This window comes from Thermobia domestica, chromosome 2, assembly GCF_964235325.1.
Source record: "Thermobia domestica chromosome 2, izTheDome1.hap1.1, whole genome shotgun sequence".
Lineage (NCBI taxonomy): Eukaryota > Metazoa > Arthropoda > Insecta > Zygentoma > Lepismatidae > Thermobia > Thermobia domestica.
Window position 1 is genome coordinate 272,185,197 of NC_137455.1, and position 24,799 is coordinate 272,209,995.

Consider the following 24,799-nt stretch of genomic DNA (forward strand, 5'->3'; position numbering starts at 1 on the left):
CCAAAGGAAACTACACTACAGGACAGCCTTTATGTTGCTTGAAGATGGCGCTCTGAATTCGCTTTAAACAATGTGAGCAAATAAGAGGGCTGCCGTGTTGCCAAGAAAAATTAGTATCTATCACCTGCTCTCGTTCTAGTGCGTCTACTTAGCTAAACCCTTTTACCACACGGCAACGTTGCGTCACAGACTTTGTTTCGTTCGCCTTGCCCATACGCCATCGATTGTGTTCCACGCTATATAAAAGTAAAATACCCAGGGTCGTAAGATTGCTTTCATTTGATTTTTATTTTACGTACAGCTTAGGAACCAAAAGTTCTGCACATTATAATGTTTCACAAGGTTCGGGGAAAATCAACTGAACGAGAATAAGACAGAGAAAGATAGAAAACAGAAAAAAGCGAGAGAAGATAGAGGATAAAGGACTGAAGTAAATGCCAGTAAGATGTAAATAAAATGAAAAGCCGGGCATATGAAATGCTTTAATATATGAAATAATTGTTTATTTAAAAAATGAATTGTATAGCAATGCATTTTAGAGAGTTGACTTCCCCTTCTGTCTCTCCTTCCTCAATCAATTGATCAACCATTTTACAGAGGTCGAGTAAACCCCTCAGCCGCTTTGAAACGAGGTAAATAGGAAATAAGTTCTTACCTACGCAGCACGAAGCCTGACATAGGTTAGTTCGACTACACTACCGTGGTTTTGAAATTAAGATAATGATAAATTGTATAATAATAATAATAATAACAACAATAAAGTAACGACTGTTTATTTCAATATCAACTGCTTGCTTGCAATACGCATCGCTATATATATATATATATACTCAAGAACATTATGACCACTTCTAATTTTTAAACATGTTGCACACCAGAACAGCTCGACAGATGACGACACGAATCAATCAATGTGGTGTTCGTGCGTAGAATGATAAGGGTCGGCAACATATCATTGTTTGATAGGTTCCAGATTGTGATGACCAGACAGCTATGAACGAGATTTTGGGAAATAGACCAACTTCTCGGGTGTTCGCGTGCTTCTATGGTTAGTGTCTTCCAAAAGTAGGGAAAGGAAGTTAAACCAGCACAAACGACAAGACATGGGGAGATCTAAATAAAAATGTCGGACGTCATAGACTATTAAGATTGGCAAAACAGGATATGATTCAAAGTGTAGAACAATTAACAACATACTTTAGCAGTGGACAAAGCACGAATATTTCTGATAACAAAATTCACTGTACTATTAGATATGAATCTCCGCAGTCGACGTCCCATACGCGTTCTCAGAACATCATCAATTACGACTGGAATGGGAACGTGCCTATCGTGACTGAAGCGCCGAGGAATTGTTGCATAATAAGAGAATTCACGATACTACTTTCATCACATAGATGGTCGGATCAGAATCTGTTGTCTTCCAGGGAAACAGCTGCTCGAGATGTACACAATAGGACGACGACAGGATACTGTGGTTTCCTTATGATTTGGGGAACTTTAACATGGTCATCCATAGGTCCAGTTGTATATATGGAGGGCACCGTAATGGTTCCTAGCTAGCGACAATCCATTTCTGATCATGTACATCCACTCATGTCAACCTCCTTCCAGTCGCATCTTTTGACAGGATAATATTTCCTGTCACAAGACCAACGATGTAGTGCAGGGACTCAGTGACTATGGTGGTGGATTTCAAGTGCTACAATGGCCTCCAAATTCACCCAATCTTAATTGATTGAACATTTTCGGGATGTTATTGAATGTTAGATCCTACCATATCGTCTCTCTCGGCCGAGTTTACAGGAATTAAGTAAGTTGTGAGTTCATATGTTGTGCGACATACCCTCAGTAACCTAATAATAATAATAATAATAATAATAATAATAATAATAATAATAATAATAATAATAATAATGATAATAATAGTAATATAACCAGACATAACTAGAGAAAGAAGATATACAAATTAGGAGAGGAATATTTCAATGAGGTTATTTAGGCATGTTGTTACTCTGCTTAGGAATCAACCCACTGTCAGAATTACTGAACAAGACGTAGTATTGATTTAACATAAAGTTGAAGAAAGAAAGAAAGAGAGAGAGAGAGAGAGGGGAAAAAAGTAACTTAAAAGAACGTTCCTAATATACAGATATATGGATAATATGAAACTAGGCGAATACAGATAACAAATTGAGGAACCTTCTAAAGATTACCGAAATATTCTCGACAGGTAGAAGGATAAAATTTGGAATAGAGAAACGTAAACCAGCGCAGGTTAATCTAGGGAAACAAATAATATAAGTTACAAAAGAGACAATGGAAACCGAAGGAAATATATAGGTATCTAAATTTCAAACAATCTAGAAGAATGGAACGCAAAAGGACAAATAACACAAAATTACAGAGGTTTAATGTGAAACAAACCTCAACAGTAAACTTAAGCAAAGTTAATTATACATTTGCAGTACCGGTTCTAAGATACAAATTCGAAGGAATAAAATGTACAGAATGAACTAGCAAAGCTTGAAAGGAAAACCAGATTAAATATTGACAGAGAAGACAATATTACACCCACGAACGACTGAAGAAAGTCTAATCACTAACAAAAGAAGGAGAATGAGGACTAATCAATATCTGAAATTTACATTACAGACAAATCCAAATATGAAGAAACTCCAACGAAAAGCAAAGATATTCAAAACTCCACAGACAAATAGTAGCATCTCACCCCAAATATACACAACTTCGTCAAAGCAGACAGAGGAATAGAAAGCAATATGAGATAAGCATTACAAACAACAAAGGATATAGGGAAGCAATGGAAGGGAAAACCAGTGCATGGACGATTCCCGGAACAAGTCAACTAAGAACATGTATGTAGAGATAAGACGTTTAAATGGATGAAAAAATAAGACATAAGTAATATAGAACAACACAAAATGACAAATGCAGATCTCAAATATATTCAGAAACAATGCAACGCATTGCAAGTGGATGCGCAATGATGACATAAACTGAATACAAAGAAAGACAAAACAAAGTGGCAAAAATCATACATCCAGAAATAGCAAAGAAACAGAAAAAAGTATCAAAAGTACTGTATTATAAGTAGACTTCGGATTTTAGGGCAAATACCTATTTTTTTCCTTTTACAGTATGGTAATAAAACTTTGGATCTTTAAGAATTTTGAAAATTTAGGCTTATTGAAACAATGTTTTAGTAACCTAAAATGTCCTAAAAGAGATGTTAACGCCTATGTTTGCCTTCTTAACAAGCTGGGGAACATGGATTGAGGTAGCTCTGTACTATGCTGACAAGGAACATTGTTGGGTAAGCTACTTGTAAAAATGTAACGCGTTACAAGTTACTTTACTTTCTCTTAAAATGTAACGCGTTACTTGCCCCAAAAAGTAACTGTTACTTTACTATTATTATTATTATTATTATTATTATTATTATTATTATTATTATTATTATTATTATTATTTTTGCAATATAATGTACCATTGACTAAAATGCCATACTACATTACTCGTAGGGATGCGCACGAGCGAGTTTTCTTTGAAACTCGATTCAACTAGAAACAGACATCTTTGAGCTCCACCCGAGAACTCGGCTCGAAAAATTTTTTCCAAGTCGACTCGAATTCGGGTCGAGTTTCGAGTCGAGTCGAGCCAAATCCGGTGTGTAGTTTCGAGTGCTCTCTTCAAGTATTTTACATAGGTAATATATTATCAATGATACTACTACTACTACAAAAACTTATATTATTATTATTAATTATAATAACATTCTGTATAAATATGAAAGATAGGCGGTTTGTATTTAAATACTAAATAAAGTAGTTGATTGTCAACCTCGGTAGTCGTGAAATCTAGGAATCAAGGACATTGTTCACGAGCTTCTGAATTTGGGTTGAGGGTCTAGGTTAAGTATTCGGGTCGAGCCAAACATTGTTAAAAGTTATAGGCCACTGGTCAAATATCTTCAAAACTACTCGGCCCGTTTTTAGAATTGTCAACGACTCGAGCAGCTCGACTCACAGCTCATTCACTATCGACCCGAACCGAGAAGTGAGCCGAGCCACGGAGCCAACAGTTCATCCAACCAAGTCGACTAGAGCCCTCGGCTCAGTTGAGCCGAACCGAGTAGATGGCTCATCCCAACCAAGCCAGCTCGAGCCGATAGTTCACTCCAAGCGAGCCGGCTCGAGCCATCGGCTCAGTTAAGCCGAGACGAACGGAACTTGTTATAAAAAATCTCTTGGAATCTCGCTATCGAGACGAGACGAGATGCGAGCAGTGTGCCCTTTTGTGAGCAACACTAAAAGTATTCCATATTACTGCTTAGCTTATATTTCCCAAGGCTTTCGCTTTCCAGTTTAATCAGGCCATGATTTCAAAACGAGTTAAAACGAGCAAGCCATTTATCAAACTCGACTCGACTCGAAACTCACGCCAAAAATAGTGAATCGGCTCGAAACTCGACTCGAGAATATTACCTTTGACTCGACTCAAAACTCGACTTGAATTCGAGTCGAGTTTTAGCTTAACTAATGCCCATAAGTATGCGTTAGAAAAAATGGTTGCTTATTATTATTCTTTTAAACTAATTATATAATAATAATAATGTTGTTATGTAAAATTAAAAATACAGAATATAGAGAAAGATTATATTACAACTAATAAAATGAGAACACATGAACTGGGGGTGAATCAAAACTTGCCAGTAGCTCTAAAATCGATACATGCTTTTTAAAGCTAGTTGTTCCAAACTCTATAATCTACGGGACTCTAAGATACGCAAACTAATCTGAAAGAACTCCAATATTACATACCATCAACAAACTATTTTCTAGTAATGAAGTAGCCTGATCATCAGAACACAGTTTATTCGTATTAACCCCGTACTGTATATCGTTAATTATGGCATCCTAGTTGTTGATAAATATTTCTCGCCGGGACACCACTTTACTTATAAATCCTGTCCACCATCATCTTCAACTTTTAAGAAAAAGTATTCTTTCAAATGTTCGAACGATAAAACATTTTCGTTCTCCATCTTTATAAAAACAACACCAATCAAAGTAAAATAAACTACCGGTATCATTGCACTCGTAATTCACTCACTGAATGTATTGATTTGGAGCTGTCAAAATCTACGACAAAATGTTCCAGGTGCTTGCAATCAGTACACGTGATTTTACTGAGGCTGTCCACATCTTTCGAAAACAGCAAGTTACACTATGATCTTATTTGTTTCTTTGTGTGCCGGTTACTGACTGTCGGTCACCTACATCGTTCATGCTCAATTGCTCCAATCTGAGAAATTCACGTACAGAAAAGAAACATTTGTTTCAAAAAAAAAAAAAAAAAAAAAAAAAATATATATATATATATATATATATATATATATATATATATATATATATATATATATATATATATATATATATATATATATATATATATTGTTGTTACTCATCCGAAATGTAACACGAAAAAAGTAACGCAAACTAGGTACATCACTTAAAAATTTGTAACGCGTTACTAGAAAACGTTACTTGCCAAGACTGATAAGGAACTTCCTGGTGAGAGAAGTAGTGTGTGTCTCAAAGCTTTGAAGGAGCTTGTGAAGGTCGCCGTAGTAGAGATCTTGTGTACATAAAAACAAATTTTTCACTTTTTTTGTAACAATTGCCAAATTGAAAGGTAAGGAAAGAACACATATTGTGCAGGTGACCAGCGGCGCAAATTTGTCTTCAACATTGGGGGGGAGGGGGGGGCAAGTAAGACTGTTTTCTTTTCTTTTTTCTTTTCTTTTCTTTTTTCTTTCTTTCTTTCTTCTTCTTCTTTTTTGTGTTAAGCGATGCTCAAAATATTTGTGAAGTTGAAAAACAATCCTCTGGAGGATCAGGGAGCAGAGTTGTCTTCAACATTAGGAGGCAGGCAGATTTGAGACTTATTCTGGAGGGACATCAACTTCATCTCACTTTCCTTTGTGGCAATCAGACACAACTCATGACATTTTTTTCCCCAAAAAACACATTTCAAATTGGATTATTGGGGTGACAGTCTCCTCCAGTTCCAAGATTAAAGGCGACATGACCCCTCATCCTCCCGGGATTTGCGCCAGTGCAAGTGACAGTGGTCAAGAAAGCAGAAGGAAAACTTCAAAGTGCTATGGGAAAAACTGGAAATAAAGTGAAGTGTAAATGGGAAATCATGATTGAGAAAAACGAGGATTTGACGTATTGGATCGCACGGCGAGAGTCTTGACGGGAGAGAACAAGATGCTTCGGCAAGAAGTACTTTTATCAAATCAAGCAAATTCAAATATGCACCTGTAACATCAATTTCAGTTGAGATCATTCTCTGCAGGGAAAATAATTTTAATAGACAAAAACCACAGATTGACTGTAGAAAACTTGGAAATACTTTTGGTAATTTACTGTTCCGTGAACTATGAATAAAATCTTACTATTGTGATATGTATATATATATTGTTGAAAGACACAAATAAAGATGTTTGAGAAATTTACAGTTGACATTTTAGAGCCTATTTTTTCATTTTCAGAGCCTATTTTTTCATTTTCAGAGCCTATTTTCGTATTTTGAGGGCCTATTTTAGGCGCCTAAAACGTAAGTTTTTCTTGCATAAAATTCCGAGGTCTAATTATAAGTACCAACCGGAAGCCATAACAAACGTACAAACTCTACTGGGACAAAACAATATCAACCAGTAAAGTAGTATTGCCTACACCATAAGAGACTAGATAGCATAGTATTAAGCGAAAAGAAAGAAGAATTACAGTTAATAGACACAGTAATACCAACCACAATAAACCTGCAGAAAACATATAGAGAAAAAAAGAAACAAAAAGTCCAAACATAAAAGAACAATGGAAGACCAACATTATGAAATTAGTGCCGATAATAATATCGGATACCGGTGTGATCCACATAACGACGAAAAGAACATTTGAAATAATTTTAACTGGAGAAAAGAAATCAAAGACAGAGAAGAGCGTGAATATTGGACACATGCAGAGTTGTAAGAAACTTTCTACAAATTCCTGAATAAATGTTAAAACCCAGAAACAGTGCAATCAAATTAGCAAAAAGTAAGGAACAAATTAGTAACAAGCTGAAAATTGGTACATATGTTGGGAATGATGTTCTAAACAACATACTAAAAGTCCCCTGAAATCCCAGGTGACTTTCGCCGCCGTATCGAAAAATGGACGCTGGAAGTGTCAAATGAACAATGGCCAGATAAAAATAGCAATATCTTCGCTACGGTTGAACATAAAGAGATAAACTTAGTGTCGTTTTATAGAACGTAGATAACACAATATTTTTTTAAAAAAGAGAAACAATTTTTCATAAAACGCATACTTTTAGAAATATTTAGCTCTGAATTCTAAAATTCCGAAAACTACCGTCAAACGGAACTTAGGAAGTAATTATTAACAAATTAAAATTTGACATAGATGTTGATAAAGATTATTTAAATGACATACTAAAATCTCACAACTTCTTCGTTCGCCATATTGAAAAATGTCCAAATGTCCGAAGTAATTGAAAGATAATATTTTGTTAAATGAAATACAAAATCTGGACCGGGCTAAATATTTGAGAAACTGTAAATGCAGTCGATCCGAAGTCAATTGGAATCAATAGTGGTGCAAAGGGGAAAACATTATAACTTGTTTAAGGTTGTCCTCCGTTATCTTGGTGACCGGCATCTTGGAATCAACTTGTTTATTTTAAATAGCAACATGGTCATGTAACATTTAAACAACATCCTCGTTCGAAGAGAAACCCAATGGTAAGATTATTTTTCCAGAACTTGTAACAGTTTTGAAGTTGTGAATAGATTTAGGATATGTTATATGTGAAATGTACTGTGCGAAGTTTCGAATTGAAGGATAAAGATAAAATAAAGAAAACAAGCTTTGTAACATTCACATTACTTACTCTTTAATAACCAGGAAAAGAGACCTAACACACATGAGACAATTACAATCACATGATATGTTCAGCATGCCCACCGTTCTGTTCTATGCATATCCTTAACTGTGAGACGCAGTGTTTGTGCACACTGCGAACCATAGTTGGTGATATTTATTCACATACAGCAATGATTCTCCTTTTCAGGTAGCCAATGTCAATACACTGGTAGACAATAGCTTTAAAGTGCCCCCAAAGATAGAAACTCAATAGAGTTAGGTCGGGGGACCTTGCTGGCCACTCCTAATTGGTCCATGCTGACCTATCCACCAACGAGGAAAGTGTTTATTGAACCATCAATTACATTACGACTAGTGTTGTAAATAGAAAAAAAAAACGGTTCGTATTTTTTAAAAAATGTACGCTTTTTTTTTAGAAGAAAACATTGCCTCTCGTTTTTTTTCTAAATTTCGTTTTTTTTTTTTTTTTTTTTTTTTACAAATAGTCATTTGTAATGCATCTTACGTCTATTTAAGTATGAAATATTTTTATCACCGTAAATATAGGTGTAAGCACCGTAAAATGCAACATAAATTAAACGCTAGATACTGATACGCTACAAATATTTTACAATTTACATGAATACCATAGCTATTAACAATTCGGGTTTCAGCAGTTTTCATCAATATCAACTAAGAAATAAAAGTAGAAATGAAATTTTGTTTTTTCGTGAAAGCAGGCCTTTAATAAGTACGAAAATAATGTCACGAATAGTATAAAATTCCAATAACTTGTCTAAAGGTAAAAACTAATACTAATTTGCCTAATGGTATTTTTCTAAATGTCATATATGAATAATTTGTCGACTAGATATATATGATATGTAGAGCCGGCTCTACCATATATGTAACACGTGCATTTGCGTGGAGCGGCAAGCTTGGATGGTCTGGCAAAATCTGTCATATGTATATTATTTAAATTAATATTTCTTTTTGGAAACAGACTCCGTGATGATGGTGGTTACATTTACTAAGCAGACCTTCCATTTGAATACTACATTCATAAATTATGTTTAGGTTGCATTAGTTTAAGGCCATATGGACAATGCTAAGGCAAAAGGTCCAATAAATCCGAGCACAAATTGCTTGATTGTTGTCAAATGCAAGAATTCAATTCTCGAATAGTAGTGAATATCTGTTCCATTTAGTAAGTTATCACAGTTTTGATATGAAACTTAGTCTTGTTTTTGTCAGAAACAAGTTCCTTATCATTGAAGATAGAAACAAGTTTTTTTTTTTTAATGTTAGAAGATGTAGAAGAACAATCAAGAAATAAAGATAAAAGAGCTAGTTGCTGGACTGGAATTGCAAACTGATACATTGAGATTGAAGCTCGATAGTGTATTCTATAAAAAGGATTACCATCTTTCCTCTGCAGGTGTGTTGTTTGCTTTATCTTTCACTAACATAATAGATTAATATTTAAAGAAAAAAGACACAACGGGATTGCATTTTTAATAAGTACAAGGGTGAATCAAAAAGTAAGGTGAATTGTTGATTTACAGAAAAGCGTACAGAGATACGTCAATGAAGCTTTACTATGTTTGAAGTATGGTATCACACTATTATTCGAAGAAGGAACCGTAGTTGTCTAAACATTTATTCCAACGTGGCACCAAATCATCCATGCCCTGTTCAAAGAAATGTTGTTCCAGATTTCCTAACCAGGTACGTGTAGCATGTTGTGCCTCTGTCAGTGTCTGGAAACGCTGCCCACGGAGATGTTGCTTCAGGGGGCCGAACAAATGGTAATCCGACGGGGCTAAATCAGGGCTATACGGAGGGTGATCAAGAATTTGACACTTGAACCCGCGGAGATGTGTACGGGTCCGTTCGGCTGTATGTGGACGTGCGTTATCATGCAGTAACAACACGCCCTCTCGGAGTGCCCCCCGCCGTTTCTGCCGTATGGCTGCTTTCAGCCTGTCGACGGTTTGGCAGTAGGAGTCTGCATTAATGGTCGTACCCTTTTCCAGAAATTCAACATGAATAACACCGAGACGGTCCCAAAAGACAGTAGCCATTGTTTTCTGGGCAGATGCTATTGTCTTGCATTTCTTGGCCTATGGTGACGATGGATGTTTCCATGTCATGCTCTGACGTTTGGATTCAGATGTCCATAGAGGTATCGGAGTTTCATCGCCCGTTATAATGCGATGAAGGAATGAATTTCCTTCGTCGGCATAACGTGTGAGGTGGCTCAGGGAAATGCCCATTCACTGGTTTTTGTGTTCGTTACTCAGAAGCTTGGGTACCCAGCGCGCACACACTTTTGTGAAGCCCAGTTGGTCATGGACGATACCGCTTACGGAACCATAAGAGATATTCAATTCATTGGCAATGTCCTGCAACCGCACTCTTCTGTCTTCAAGAATCATGGCATCGACGACAGCCACATTCATGTCGGTGATGGACGTTGATGGTCTGCCACTTCTGCCATCATCTGTGACAGTACTCCTACCACTTGCAAATGCGTTACACCACACGTACACTTGTTTCAGCGACATAACACCGTAGACCTGCACCAATTCTCGATGAATATCACATAGTTTTGTTCCCTTGGCCCAGAAAAAACGAATGACACCGCGCACTTCCTCCTTGGTGTAATGTTCCAGTCGTTTCGCCATCTTTGAGTTGCTCTCAGCACCAGACGGGTGGACATAGAATGTTGTACAAGCCGGAAAATAATTAATTAGCTACACACAATACTATGGGTTTGACAGGCAATTTCACCTTACTTTTTGATTTATCCTTGTATTTAAGCCTTTCTGAGTGCGACTGCACTTACCCTCACCTTTGTTGTTCATGCTGGAGTAGCATACTTAAAATCATGACTTTTAAGATTTGTTCTTTCTGGAGAAAAGGGAGGCGGCAAATTATGCCATTGCACGAGGCGACAAATTGACTAGGACCGGCCCTGATGATATGTATATAAATATATAAAAGACATGAATATAGGATGACTCAATTTGAAGTAATGCAGGGTGTTTCAAAATTAATAGTAGGGTTTTGAAACTTTGTAGTATCTATTACAATTAACTTACAATTATAAATATTATATCAAATGAAAGAGCAATTGAAATAGTTTTGTACGCACGCATGTAAATGCATTGTTTCTTCTGTCTGCCGTTAGAAAGAGCAAGTAGTAAAGATGGAGACTAGAGAGCAGAAAGCTTTTTGTGTTTTAATAAAGACTGAATCTGTATATTGCAACCGTCTGTGTGAAGAATATTAAGGAGACGCTTGCAACTACGTCTTTATCGTTTGCAGTTGCTACAGGTCTAAAGCCTACAGACTATGGTTTACGTGCCAATTTCGCAAGTGAAATATTCCTGCATAACAATGAAGATTTTCTGGATCATGTCGTCTTCAGTGATAAATCGACGTTTCACCTAAGAGCTAATGTGAACACTCATAATGTTTGCATCTGGCCGTCAGCAAATCCTCAGGAGATGGTAGAGTTGAAACGAGACTCCCCCAAATTGAATGTGTTTTGTGCCATATGGCGGAAAGTTTATGGGCCTTTCTCGCCTATCGATAGATGTGTGCCGTGTGTGAAGAATGAATCTCACATTGAATACTTGTAGCAAAGACTGTTTGAGGTGTTCTTTTACTTAATGCATTGCTTATAATTGTACGTAATAAGTACTACGAAGATTTAAAACCTCAAAATTTATTTTGAAACACCCTGCATTTCTCACCAACAGCGTTGGAACTAAGATGTAAAAAGGAGAGAAAATTTTCCTTATAAAGTTATTGTTTACAACGATATTATTATTAGTCGAGACTATAACTACAACAACAACACGGGTTAGTAGTCAATAAAATGTAATCAAATGCATACTCGGTGGCCCAGGTGGCCAAAGTGGCCCGCACGGGTGTGTCACTTGTTTAATCCGCTCCTGTGTGGACACTAATTAAGATATCGGGATATTATTCTTGCAAAATATGGTTGGACTATAGTTTATCATATTAATTTCTTTTTCTTCTGGTGTCGAATTTCCTTCTATAATTTCACCCCAGTCAAAAATTCGAGAATTTTCTAATTTCGAATTTCCTTTACTTATTTTTCCCCTGTAGCTTCCTTCGTTGTAGAAAGACATCCTTAAGACTTGTCAGGCAGATACCTCGGATGGATACCTAACTGTTGACATCAATTGGACGGGCCTGCGCGCAGTGTTGCCAATTAGGACAATTAAAATTCTCCTATATTTGGGGAAAAATTAGAAATTTTTGTTTATAAATCCGTACCGATCCGTCCGAGTGCAAGTCAACTTACGCCAATCGAACATTTGTCCTTACTTAACAAACGCAAGTATAGATCGTTACAATGGGGTAATTAGGGGGCGCACGTAAAATTCGTATTTAGGTTCTAACCCTTGATTTTTCTAGTTTTCCTTACTTTTCTGTTTACCGTAATATATTTTTGGTAATAAGAAGCTTTGTTCCTTAAATATTGCCATAATACTTGTAGGATATATTAGTGGTGTACCAATGTTTAATTTAAGATAGTTTGCGTCTGTCTGGTAGCAGTGTTACCAGCTACAGAAAATTTTAATTCCAGATTCCAGATCTGTTCGTCTCGTCTTTGCTCTACACAACGCACTATAGAAAGTTTCAATAGGATAATTAGGGGAAGTACAGTTGAGGTTTACAGTAGACCTTGTTCTCTATTTGGAAAGATAACTGATTTTTTTAAAAGGTAGAATGAGATATTTTTTATGGATATGCTTACTTTATTAGATATCGTCACAATACTTGTAGGATATATTAGAAGGATACCTAAGCTTATTTTAAGATAGTTTGTGTGTGTCTTATAATAGTGTTTCCAGCTACAGAAAATTTTAATTCCAGATTTTAGGGACAAATTTTGGAAAAAAATTCCTTTTTTATTTCCGTTATTTCCTTCTTGTTGGCTACATTCGAACAAACGTACTAGGGTCTAACAGCCTCATCCTTAGCCTACACAGCGTACCATAAAAAGTTTCACTAGAATAATTAGGGGAAATACAGTTGAGGTTTATAATAAACCATGTTCTGGAAATGGTAAGAAAATGGTGAATTTCTGAGGTAGAATGAGATTTTTTAAAATTTCATGCTTACTTTGTTATATATCGCCATGATACTTGTAGGATATATTCTTGGAGTACTACAGTTTATTTTCAGATAGTTTTCGTCTGTCTGATGGCAGCGTTTTCAGCCAAAACAATTAATTCCCGCTATTAGGTGAAAAATTCGGAAAATTTCCCTTTTCCCCTCTATTATCACCCTCTTACTGGCTACATTGAAACAAACGTACCACTACCTGAAATCTTCCTCTTTGTCCTACAGAACGCAGAATAAAAGTTTCAATAGGATGATTATAGAAGCTGTAGCCCCGGCATATTTGATTTTTGCTTCTGAGGCGTGAAAAGTGTCAAAATTTCATGTGTATGACAGGATTTTTTCTTTCCCTCTTTGAATGGAAGCCAGCGACTTCAGAATTTCACTGTACCTTGCCAGCATACCAAAGATTTGTTTAGGTGACTTGAACCCATATAGCAGTAGTGGTGCTAGATACAAAAAATTTTGAAATTCGGTTAGGGAATTTTTGTAAATTTTTCCCCTACATTTCCCTCAATAATTTTCCACCCGTTGGCAACACTGCAATACAACTTACACCAAAAAATAGCCACATCCATTTTCTAAAAAACAAGGCCTTAGCCATATCAATCGAATGAATAGTTTTTGAGCAATAAGTCACTAACTGGAAATGTAGGAAAACGCCAAAAATGACCTGAGGCCGAAAGGAATAATGACACAATTTTGCTCGTATAGGTACAAAGAAACAAACGATTTGTAAGTTACGAGGGCTTCGACTCAAGTTCTGTTGATTATTTCAATAATCTGCAGCATAAATCCATAAATAATAGTTGCCAGAAAAAAAAACAGACATTTGAAAAAAACATGAAAAAGAACGGTTTTTTATTGAAAAAAAGTTCACATAAAAAACGTTTTTTACAACACTAATTACGACTATAATGCGGTGGTGACCCATCTTGTTGCCAATATTGATGAAATCACCTTTCCTCTTCTAACAAAAGTGGCATAAAGGTTTTCAAGCATATCTCAATATTGTGCAGCGTTCAATGTCCCATGAATGAAAATAGGTTCAATAGATCTCATCAATGAAAACAGGTCCAATTTTTTTTTCGCCCCATATTCTACACTACACCACTACCTTACCTGCACCTTGCATCTTTGATGCATCCATCTAATTAAGATTTGTATTAGGCCTGTACCGAACATTTTGCCCAATACCGAAAAGACCTACGGTAAAGCTCTTTTTTTTTTTTTTAATTTGCTGCGGTTTTGAAGTTGTGAATGGATTTAGGCTAGAAGGATGCTAACTCGAGAGGAAAGAATCGAAATTTTCCTTTTGGTTAAAGATGCAGTTCATCAATAAAATCCGTCTTCAAGAAGCGACATCCTAATCGCCAGCCGGTGACAGACAGTACTGTACGAAAACTAATCCGCAAATTCATTGCAAAGGGAAATCTTGATGATTTACCTCGATCAGGACAACTACGAAATGCAAGTGATCCAGACACATCAGCAGCTGTGTTGGGTGTATTGGTGAAAAGTCCTGCGAAGAGTGTGCGACATCTATCAAGTGAACATAATATTCGTGTCAAAAGTATTTAAAGAATATTAAAAAGGGAAAAATTCACCCTTAAAAATTAAAATTGAAATAAAAACTGCAGAGGATGATTTAGCTAGACCAATGGAATTTTGTGAGTAGGCGTTGGCCCAGATACCTCGTGACCCAGTGTTTCCTCATAACATTGTTTCTAGTGATGAGGCAAATTATTGTGTAACAGAAGAGATTAATAACCAAAATGTCCGGTACTTGGCTAATACAAATCTTAATTGGATAGATGCATCATAGATGCAAGATACAGACAAGGTAATGCTGTGCTTTGGAATATGGGGCGAAAACTTATTGGACCTACTTTCATTGATGGGAGCTGGGATCTGCAGAATATTGAGATATGCTTGAAAACACTTTATTCCAATTTTCTTGGAAGAGGAAGGGTGATTTCATCAATATTGTCAACAAGATGGGGCACCACCGCATTATGGTCGTAATGTAATCGATGGCTCAATTAACACTTTCCCGGTTGGTGGATAGGTCGGCATGGACCAGTTGAGTGGCCAGCAAGGTCCCCCGACCTAACTCTATTGAGTTTCTATCTTTGAGGGCACTTTAAAGCTATTGTCTACCAGTGTATTGACATTGGCTACCTGAAAAGGAGAATCATTGCTGTATGTGAATAAATATCACCAACTATGGTTCGCAGTGTGCACAAACACTGCGTCTCACGGTTAATGATATGCATAGAACAGAACGGTGGGCATGCTGAACATATCATGTGATTGTAATTGTCTCATGTGTGTTAGGTCTCTTTTCCTGGTTATTAAAGAGTAAGTAATGTGAATGTTACAAAGCTTGTTTTCTTTATTTTATCTTTATCCTTCAATTCGAAACTTCGCACAGTACATTTCACATATAACATATCCTAAATCTATTCACAACTTCAAAACTGTTACAGGTTCTGGAAAAATAATCTTACCATTGGGTTTCTCTTCGAACGAGGATGTTGTTTAAATGTTACATGACCATGTTGCTATTTAAAATAAACAAGTTGATTCCAAGATGCCGGTCACCAAGATAACGGAGGACAGCCTTAAACAAGTTATAATGTTTTCCCCTTTGCACCACTATTGATTCCAATTGACTTCGGATTGACTGCATTTACAGTTTCTCAAATATTTAGCCCGGTCCAGATTTTGTATTTCATTTAACAAAATATTATCTTTCAATTACTTCGGACATTTGGACATTTTTCAATATGGCGAACGAAGAAGTTGTGGGATTTTAGTATGTCATTTAAATAATCTTTATCAACATCTATGTCAAATTTTAACTTGTTAGTAATTACTTCCTAAGTTAAATAAAATCTTAAATCCGTTTGACGGTAGTTTTCGGAATTTTAGAATTCAGAGCTAAATATTTCTAAAAGTATGCGTTTTATGAAAAATTGTTTCTCTTTTTTTTAAAAAATATTGTGTTATCTACGTTCTATAAAACGACACTAAGTTTATCTCTTTATGTTCAACCGTAGCGAAGATATTGCTATTTTTATCTGGCCATTGTTCATTTGACACTTCCAGCGGCCATTTTTCAATACGGCGGCGAAGGTCACCTGGGATTTCAGGGAACTTTTAGTATGTTGTTTAGAACATCATTCCCAACATATGTACCAATTTTCAGCTTGTTACTAATTTGTTCCTTTTTTCATTTAAATTTGAGTTTCATTTACTGTACTAAAAACAGTAATATACGTAGAAGGGTTGTTGGATATTTTCTACTAATAATATCTTGCGGTTTCAAAGAAAGCAAACGTATCGGATATTTCAAAATAGGTCGAAAAGTTTACTAAAAGCCGTCGACAATTCTAAATATTTTACTCTTCTTCTAGAAAGCGCTAAATTAAAAGAGCTATACTAAATTATGCATTAGTGTACTTATATGCATGTTAAAATTGTCAAATTAAGTGGAATTCCCTTGCTAAATTCTAATCATTTCAAAGTAGTTGAAGTTTTTTCATTATGTAATAATCCAATTTACACTAGATCAACTAACGCATCCCCAGATTCATATAAAATAGTACACCATAGGCTCGACACACCATCCTTATTACCAGTGGCGTATTTACGATTTTGTTTCGGGAGGGGCTTTGCTAACTGTCGGGGGGGGGGGGGCTTTGCCTGAAAAGGTGAAAATTCTGCAAGATATTTCATATACTTTACTATAGTGATTTCGGAAGGGGGTCTTAAGCCCGGAAGCCCCCCATAAATACGCCACTGCTTATTAGTATTGATAAAAAGTTAACAATCAGTCTAATAATACATTGCACTCTTTTGAAATTGTTCAGATCAAAGAATAACATATCGAGCACTATATACAGTAAATGAGTAAAGTAAACGCGTACATGAAAAATTAGATGAATAAATTAATAAACCAATTATGTAACGTGTAATATTTATAATTTACCTTTCAATTCATTGTACTCCACAATCACTTAATTATCCAATACGAAATAGTAGATCTGAAACACCTCACCAGAAAAGTTCTTGTGAAACATTGCTAGCCAAACATATACACGTATTTACAACATTTATTTTGTGTTACAATAAAACTGAAGCCAATTCCGATTAGAAAAATTATACCTCTTTTGATTGACCTTCTACTTGGCTTATTTACGACTGACGCACACCCTCACTCTGTTAATCACTCGTCTGGTTATAATGGGAGAAGTTCTACTCTTAGGTCAATATGTTCGAGTTCCAATGCGCTTGAACACATTTTAAAAATTTATCGCGTCTTATGGGTAGTTCTAAGGACTTTTTCCATTATATTAATTAATAATCCCTGGTTATATGTTTTAAGATCTAATGATTTGACGAAATCACACTTTTTTAAAATCGTATTGTGGAAGGGCAATAGTTCCTGACTTTTCTTTAGAGGCGGCACTTAAAAATTTCGAACCAGCACAGAATTACTGTACCATCTGCTGAAGCACAGGTTAATTTACCAATAGTCCTACCAATATACACAATGTAACGAGTTTTGTAATAACATAATTACTTTTACATTTAAACAATAAAGTACAGCGAGAAGTATGTGGAAATATTGTATGTTATCAGGTTTATTTATCTGTACAATTTTTCAGAGCTCCAGTTAGTATGGGAATGAGTGAAATTTAAGTTATAAAATTTAAGTCTAACAAACAAATAGAAAAGTAATCTAGTAAAAAGCATTGTAAAAAGCTTGAGTTTTGTTGAAATGCGAATGAAAGAAATATTAAAGATTATTTTCCCAAGGTTCGAAATATTACGTCTGAGACGATTACTACTATTATTGTTGAAAGAGAAATAATAATTTTAATTTTATATGATACTATTATACGCTGATGTAAAGGAGATGGGATAATGATAGTGAAAGACTTGCTAGGTTGAACATGTGTTAGGAAACGGAAGAATCCAGAGAAAATCCACAAACATGATTTCGTCTATCATGAACTTACATCGGATGGAATCGAACCACGAACTCCTAGTACCAGAAATGAGCTCTCTCTACCTCTAGGTAATACAACATGTAATTATAGTAAAAGTAGTTTAGGAGAAATCTACATCTTACAATCGTAATAAGCAGTTATGACAATGCTACATCAAGGAAATATTTTGTACAAATATGAAAATATCTAAAGTGAGGTTGAAAGCTACTTTCAAAATTGGGACATAAGAATCATTTAAATCGGGATAAGATCAATGTAAAGAAACGAGATCGAATTTGGAAAGTCTGTGTATCTAGTTGGACAGTTTAAAAATAATAGGAAAAGGATTTTTTTTTAAGTTTTAAAAGAATGTAATATGAGAAAAGGATAAATATAATAATGAAGAATAAAGTGTAGATATATGTAGTGTAAGTATACAGTATTTCAACCCATATTGTATGAAGAGTACTCCGTTTATTTTTCTCCACATAGCACAGTACGGGCACAATACTTTCAACCTAAGATTATCATCAGGTTTGTAAATAATCAGATAAAAACTAACGATTAAATTAAGGGTTAAATTTTTAATTCTTAATTCTTAATTCGTAATCGACTAAACAATTAATAGTTTTTTTTTCTTAAAAATTCTGTAGAAAGGATATTCTGCAGAAACTTTTTTGCGACTTATTTCATAAACTTCGTGAGAAGTTCTGCTACAGAAGTGCGATAATACAGTACAGCACTATTTACCCAAAAATGACTTTAAATTGCTTTGAAATCTAGGCTATGGACTCACGGACATTCTAACAATGAGATCACAGACTTTGACATGATATACACTTATCACTATTTATATATACATACAAACATATTTACACAAATTATATATATCAACAGCGAATTTAAAAAATGTTTCTTGAAGAACTATAACAGCTACACAAAACTTAAATTTAGAAAAATACATAATTTTTTTGATATTTTCCTCAACTTTAAGATTTTTAACAAAAAAAAAATTAGATTTTTAAAACCGTAATTTTTCACAAGAATCAATTTTTGCTATGTTCCTAATTTTATCCATTCTATTTCATGTTAACTTCTACTAATCAAGAGAATTCTCATTGCATAATGCTGAATATTGCCAATTTTAATTTTAATTGGTCAAGTAATTCTAATTTTCAAGCTAATTGCTTTTTTCTTCAAACATTCGTTTTTATTTTAATCAATTACTTTTTCTTTACATATTTTTTTTATTTTAACCCGTTAAACTCTTCATTAATTTTATAACTATTACATCAACTTAATGTTTCAAATATGTGATGAAGTAGAAATTAAATGAACATCTGCTGACAAGAGAGGAACAAGAGAAAATTTCTCCCGCCGGAAACCATTCCCATGGGTAAATTTTAATCATTTCAATTAGAGAATATATTCCACCCTACCAAAGGATTCTTATTTCCTCGGAATTAAATGTGTGAGTTCACACTCTTGATCAGTACTGCTAGTAGAATATTTTCAAGGCTCCTACCTTGAAATATGCTCTATTATTTTTAAATGGCAAAGAAGGAATGACATGGAACATTATCTAATGTAGAACTTGTTTAGAAAAATTTTTTTTTGTTTATAATGAAGTGCTCCTATAGAAAGTACTAACATTTTAGCAGGTATTTTATCTTATACTAAGTATCCACAAAACTGAAAGACGAGGGAAATTTTGTACAGAACGAATTAAATATCGATTCACGGAATATAAAGGTTTTTTACATGAAAATAAGCCGTACTTATTTGCCAACCCTTGAGAAAGTGAAATAGCACAGGTACAAAAGACCAGAGCCGTAGCTAAGGGGGGGCCAGCGGGGCGCCCGCCCCGGGCGCTGATAGCAAGGGGGCGCCGAACAAGAAAGGAGAAAGAAAAAGTGGTGTTGGACATGAATAAAAGATTAGTCGCCCCCAGAAAGTATTGGCGCCCTATTAGATAAATATTGCTATCGGTTATCAATGAAATACGTAGATTTTTTAAAAATTTTCTTGCTCGCTTCGCTCGCAATCCAAGAGTTTAAATAAGTCACAAGTTTTTACTTATTACTTAAAGAGTTATTATAGATGATTTCTTAATGATATGTGGTATACAAGGTGCCGAGTACTGAGTTATACTGTACGCAGGAGCATTTTCAAAATCAGAAACGAACAAACTCGTGCTCGGCGTTTTGACAGTAATGAGTTTGTTCAGTTCAAAACGTTTTTTCTACCCATTCGGATTAATCAAGACGCACAGTGGGGCCAAAGCACTGAATTCTTGGCAAAAATAAGTATTAGCAACATGAAGCAGAAAATTGAAAGAAAACCAATTAGTTCTGTGTGTGCAGTGGCTACAATAATGTTATTTCGACATTATTTCATCAAAAACATAGAGTTTTACATCATAAAAGGAAATATTCCTTATATTCGCGCCTAATTTATATAACAGATTATATGATTGGCATAAACAACCGCGTGGGCAATATGCTTTGATTTATCAATTTACGATTGGCTTACATTCTTACGCATTAAGGGAAAAGTTTACTTATTTATTTTACAACTGAAGAGTAATAAAATTGAAGAAAAGTTCTTGCTTCTCAAAATTATTTCAAAGTTGTGGAGGATTCGTTACGACAATGAAGATGCAAGGATGCTTCAATATAAAAATTATCTCATCCCAAGTTCTTGGTATCAGATATATGAAACATATTATGATTTACAAGCATCAGTAACCTGTTCAGATTGTTTTATATATTGCATCGTCCATTACGTGAGCTCATTTCAGGGCTTGATTGGAACACTCAGAGCTGGAGCAGGCGGAGGCTCATTACAGTTGATTCCAATGTCACTTCTGTGCACGCATCACAAAAAACACAATACTGAATTGATCAATACCATTTTAATATGATTCTACCTTATGGTCCATAGATTGTTTAGCAAGCATTGGCGTTTCAAAATGTCGCTACCATTAATCAAATATGTTTGACTAGAGTTTAGTTCTGTTGGTGAACGCCAGAGAAGTATGACTAGATGTCGGGTCCTGGGGGCAAAATTCCCAGAATCGACTTATACTCAACTTTGTCACTGCGTGCATGGGGAACAAACGTCTAATAACCTAACACTTTTTCTCACATTCGTCCCAACTCAATTCAAAGGCAGCATTGCATCCTGAATGCCGTTTTCCGCAAACATTTTCATGCTCTATATTTCCCAAAAGATCAAATATGTGCAGGTCTTCTCTTTGCATACAGTAAGAACAATGTTTCCCCTACAACATATTAAAAATGACAGACATATTATGCCATATTTTCTACTAAAATGCCATTCTATTTTTTGACCATAGTTTATATGCTTTAAGTACCACAGCATTTCCCAAATATGATATTAAGTAGGGGATTATCATAGGAATATGATAATGATATTAGCATCATTCCAAATATGATTATTGACTACACATTACATCAACATTCTAAATATACAAAACGATACATACATGTCGGTCGTGTCACCATGTTGACCAGCCACTGAATATCTACACGCAATGTAGAAATAGTCGCATTCAAAATCAATTTCCTATCTTCTGTCACTAAGCAGCGCCTCTCCGGCTTCGGCGGATAACCAAATTTACACGTCCCATGAGTTCATTGTAAACTGCTATCACTTCTTTTCCTGCACACTATCTTATGTGTACACTATTAAGGTTTCATTATAACAAATTATATCGAGTCAATCTTTTACTTCATTTTTCGAGTTTTTGTTAAGAATTGCCTGGTTTGGCCCCAGTGTGCGACGGTGAGAATGAAGGTATGAAAGTGAAAAGAGTGAAGAGACACATTCAAGCTGCTGTTTGCACAGGAATATTAAAAATAAAGGTAAACGAGGGGAACAATAACATTTTCGAACTTCAAGCAGTTGTAGAATAGGGATTTAAGAGATCAGAACTTAGCCCAATGAAGTTCGAAATTTTCAGACACTAATCACTACCAATGATTTACTTTTAAATTCCATTGACATATTAAATTCCATTGACATTTGGAGGAATTTATTGGGGTCATTTTTCCATGAAGTTTTTGTATCGCCATCATATTATTTTGTGCATACGTGTCTAGTTGTGTGATGTTTTTATTTATCTACATACATAAAAAAACATAAGTACACACACTCTTTATATATGTACGTGTTAGTGTATTTTAATGTCTTAATTAATAATAAGTACCTTAAATTTGGAACTTTCATTCATTAAGAAATTATGTAATTACTATAATTTCAGACATATGTAGTAGCCAAAGTATATTTTGGATTTTAAGTACAAACATTGAACATATTCTTCACCTTCATCGATCAATATTTAGAAATTCACAAAGAAGGATTCTTCTGAATTGCCATTACATTTCACAAAATATTTCTTACCGTAAAAAGATCGAAATTAAAATGCTATTGATGTGGTCACATACAGAATAAAATTTAAAATTTTACAATTATTACTGGAAATTAATACTGTCACCCATTTCGAACAATTTAAAAGCACATAATTTTTAATGTATTGAAATTTCATTTCTTATCGATAGTATGAAACGTTGTATCTAGTAGTAATTTTCGAGAACTGTTCTCCTGGTGAATCTGTATACAACCAAAGGTAGTTTTGTCAAGTTTAACAAAAAGTCCAAAATGAGACTCTTGAAAACAGCTCTTATTTGAAAAAGGATACATAATGATCGTTTTTGGTTGTTGCGTATTAGTCTTCCAAGAAGATTAATAAAAACTTCAGTTTAGCATAACAACAAAAGCTACTTTTCATATATATATATATATATATATATATATATATATATATATATATATATATATATATATATATATATATATATATATATATATATATATAATATGATTGGTAATTTGCGTGTAGAGGGCGCCGAATTCTACTTCGCCCCGGGCGCCGAAATTTCTAGCTACGGCTCTGCAAAAGACAGGAGGAAAATGTTCGGAAATGCTAATGCAGAAACTACTGAGGACGAAAAAGATTCTATTACAGTAGAAAATAAAACAACGAGGAAATCAATGAGCATAGGCATATAAAATATTAAGAAGTGAAATAAAGGTACATTGCACACGTTTTTAAAGTTAAAGGAACAAAATTTTAATATGCGTTTTTTAACAGGCACAAAGACTGAAAAGGTGTAACTCGGGACGAACAAAACAAAATATACATGATGATTAATGCAGAATGGGTAGGTCAACACTGAGGGTGTAATATGACCAAAGTAACTCTTCATTTGCGTAGCAAGCATCAAACCAATACAACTCAACTGGAAGGTATTTGTGAAAGGTACGTTAGTTGTATTGTTTCGTGCAAGTGGTGCTCGCTTGACGACGTCATTGTTCAAAGACGCCATTCAGAACGATCTTTGAAATGGAAAGCGATTGATCGAATTGAGGCAAGCCAGGAAAAGACGAAAAAGTATCAAGAGTCATGAATGTGCCGACTCACAGAGACCTACGGGAGCTGAAACTGGCTCCTCACGAAGAGCAGAGTTTGCACTCCACATTTGACGTTATTAACATCAATTTGCTTATGGATGGCAGTTATGGAATCTATATAAAAATATGGTCCCTCATTTTTCTTATTAAGTACAATAATCACAGGTTGCTATCTAGGTGTTCACCCTCACAAACTTACATTTAGTGATAAAGATATATAGGGTTGCCCAGGAGGTGAACACGAGACGAGACAGTTCTTCCAATACGACAACTATATAGGTATATTATGCAATACTCTACTGATATAGATTAAACAGTGAACGTTTACATGAACGAGAATAGTACTAATCTATGGATACATGTATCAGTTTTATTGAAGAGTGAAGATATGAAACAAATTATATTAATCACAAGATATAGCTGGGCTGTTCAACTAAAATGTGGTATTAGAGAGGTTTACACGAGCGACAGTTCGCTGCCCTACCATTTGCGACTATTTGCCGTGCAGTTAGGTAGAACAATAAGTATAATTATTTGAAGCATATGAGAGACAATGATCGCAGGTGGACAAAAATGGTCACTGCGACACCGCAACTGTATCGTCGCGGTGTCGCAAGTTTTTTTTAAATTTATGATTTGCCAATACACAGGCGGGTATTGTTGAATGCAGACGAGTGACCATTAGGCGTGACCATGGCTAAAGATTCCGATGCAGAATTATATATTAAAGAGATAAAATTTCCGGTAATTTGAAATACAGCTACAGAAGAATACAAAGACAAAGATAAGAAAAGAGCAGTAGAATGAACATTTGTGACATTTTATTAAAATTTTATGAAAAGTTTAAACAAGAAGAAAGCAATATCCATATATTTTAGACTGTAATAGCGCATCACACTTGATGCTCTTAATTTTCTATTATGTACTTTTGACATAAAATAACTGCACATAATACTGCAAATAATGCATTATAAACCGTAAACTATACACTTTTTCTCGTTAGCAGATACATTTAGGCTTTTCCTATTTAGATTCCTTCTTTCCATTTTGCGCTTTACATTTCATTCCATTATTGTTTTCATAGATAGTGGAATGCCTTCTTATATGACTGGAAGTAAACTAGTATTTTTTCTAAAGGCATTTAGGTCATCTTTTACTTTCACGTCATTACATCAACACAAACATAGA

The 24,799-nt window shown here is 34.9% G+C and overlaps 1 protein-coding gene across 1 annotated transcript in view; it reads right to left on the minus strand.

Annotated features, from left to right (window-relative positions):
* Positions 1 to 24,799, minus strand: part of LOC145679813 (glycine receptor subunit alpha-2-like) — a 640,671-nt gene that overhangs the window by 74,907 nt on the left and 540,965 nt on the right. The gene's annotated exons all lie outside the window — the stretch shown is intronic.